The sequence below is a fragment of the Chamaea fasciata genome, unplaced genomic scaffold (assembly GCF_029207755.1).
Source record: "Chamaea fasciata isolate MVZ Bird 193981 ecotype frontalis unplaced genomic scaffold, bChaFas1.0.hap1 SCAF_9, whole genome shotgun sequence".
NCBI classification, from domain to species: domain Eukaryota; kingdom Metazoa; phylum Chordata; class Aves; order Passeriformes; family Sylviidae; genus Chamaea; species Chamaea fasciata.
In genome coordinates, this window is record NW_027094094.1 from 18,620,955 (window position 1) to 18,623,783 (window position 2,829).

The window sequence follows — 2,829 nt, forward strand, 5'->3', positions numbered from 1 at the left end:
ACTCTGGATAAAATGGTTGGGTTTGGGTTTCGTGTTTCCTGCATTTTGTCTGGCAGGATTTTGACTCAGTGTTTGATATTATGCTGAAAGTAGAAGTTACCAATAACCTTTTGAATGTGGATCTCATGATAAAAGTGAGAAGTGCTAAAAGAACAGACTTAAAAAGACACATAGCTGTGAAAAGACTGGTGAGACACAACAAATGCATTCCTACAACTTTCCTGTACAGGACTGAGTTTATCTAGTACTTTTAAATACGTTTGTAAGAGGAGCTGTAACACTATAGGGAGACTCCCAGTCACATCTTTACAGAAGGGCCTCAAACCGTGTGAAAACAGAACTCTTCACTCAGGGGAATGGAATTGTGTTCAAATGCTGCATCAGAGTTGAAATGCAAAAAAACCATGGAAATCTGCTGATCAAGATCTGAACACCACTTTGTTCCATATTTGCAGTGGAAATGAGGGTGTCTAGAAAGAGACCTTAGGTATGATAAATCTGTTTCTGAAGCACTTGATATGCTAAAAGGATTTCAGATATCTTTCAATGAAGGCTGTGAACCTAAATTTAGAAACATTAGGACTAACAGTTCTTGTGCAAAAATGAAATGGAACTGTGAGTTCTTCGAAATCTTATGTAAAAGGAAGGGGAAAGCAAGGAAGATGTTACTGGGTTTGTGGTGCACTTCTATGTGGTAACATTGTCCACAGGAGTGTTTGCAATGCAGTAGAAAGGATCCCTTGCTGCTTAAATCTCAGGAGGAGAAGTCAGATCTCCAGGCTGGGATTCTGCAGCTACCTCAGGTGGGTCATGCAACAGTTGGCCATTTTGCACTTCTGTTTGTTATTTAAACAGTAGCAGCAGCCTAGAAATTAAAGCTGAGTCCTCTTGAATCTTTTTTATGTCTATCTATAAAAGCATGTCCTGGATGTGGGAGAACCTTGAAATCTAAGTCACAATGCAGAAAATGCTTGAGTTTCTACTTGACCTGAAGAGACATAGGAGACCTTCCCTGACTCTTCTGGGTGAGCATAGCCCAGTATCTTCATGCCTTTGCAAAAGTAAAACAGGATCCTTCAAGGGCAGCACAGGCTGTCCCTGTTGTCCCCATTGTTGTGTGGCCACATGTGAGTAACTTAAAACGTAAGACAGACTACAGCCTATCTTGGGAAGCTGAAGCAGAGAATCCATAAGCATATCTTGTGATGTTGCTCAGCAGACCAAGGAGCACAAGGCACTTTGCAACTGGACTTGCCAGAACAGAAACAGGCATAGCCAGCAACAACTTCTAGCTGTTGGCTTTAATTGCTTACTTTCTCTATATTTGAAGGTTGCTGCCTCACCTGTGGGCAGAGTGCCTCATACTCAAAGTACTACCAAAGTATGATTTGATTAGTTACCATCATACACTTTAATTAATTCAGCACAGAACATTTGCTCTAACTGTACCACAAGTAAAGCACTCCCAAGGTGGTTTTAATTTAGCTTGTTATGCGTATCTATCACTAGAGATTCACAAGAGCCAGAAACCAGCTAGGCCTGGCTGCAAAGAAGTGAGGAGCTGGGTTTGATCACAGATCAATGATGAAAGGACGCTGAGATGTGCAAAAGCCTAGCCCAGCTCCTCTCAGCACAGTACCATTCAGCTGCTGCTGCCAGCAGCATGAAGGAAGATTACCAGTGAGCTAACAGGAGTGGCAGCATGTAGTATTTGTTTGCTTGATGAAATACTGGAGAACAGTATTGGTGGTCTTGGTGTCAAAGTGCCAAGTGTGCAGTGTCACTGCTATGGCTTCATTTCTCTGGGCAAGTTGGAGTCTGGAGGAAGCACAGACAGCTCTTCTTTTCATAATGTCAGCATTTAACAGTAGCAGGTCCTTGGTGTACTTAGGATGGGGAGTATGAAATGGGATGCTTAGAGGGCTCCCTGCAAATGGGGACCTGGTTGTGTATGTACAGTTCTGATGTGCAGACATGCTGGCATTTGGTGTTACACACAGTAATGGAAAGACAGTGGGGTGTTTCAAAAGCTTAGAGGAATACAGGGAATAAAGCATGGGCACATACAGGGGTCTAGCCCTGAGGAAAGCGTGAGCTATACAAAGATTTGCACATTTGGTGAAAAGAATGAGGGTGCAGTATGGTATGAGTCACCATTCCTGGGAGTGTTCAAGAAATGCGGATATGGCACTTGAGGACATGGTTACTGATGAATTTGAGTGATCTTGATAATCTTAAAGGTGTTTTCCGAGCTTAACGATTCTATGGTGCTATGATAGAGTGAGTAACTTTGGATGAGGAAGAGAGTGGGATATTTACAGTGTGTAGTGTGTTGTGTCAGTGTAGTGTGAGTGTAAGGAGCGCACAGAAGAGTGTGTGCCTGCACACTGGGGTAGTTTGGAAGTGAGATGAGAGTGCAGAGCAGTTTAAAATGTAATCCTGTAAGTGTAGAGGTGGTGAGGCACACGGGGCTGTGCCCGGCAGGATCAGGAATACTATGTGTAGCACTGTGCTGCAGGGCCGAGAGCTCTGGACGCTGTGTAGAGTTGTGAAACTGTGGAAGGTTACCAAGAGGAAAGTAGAGTGTGGACGGCTGTGTAAAATCGTGCTGGCGTGGAGCTGGTGCACAGCGGGAGGGCAGGGGCACGGAGAGGGCTGAGTGTAGGGCTCGGGGCAGGGCTGGAATTCGGGGTGCGGGCTGCTGTGCCAGGACAGGGGCTCGGAGAAGGGTGCGGGGCAGCTGAAGGGCAGAGGCGGGATGGGGTAGGTGTGCCAAGCCGGGGAAGGGGCGGGCAGCGCCGAGCCGCTCTGTGCGCCGGGGGAGGAGGC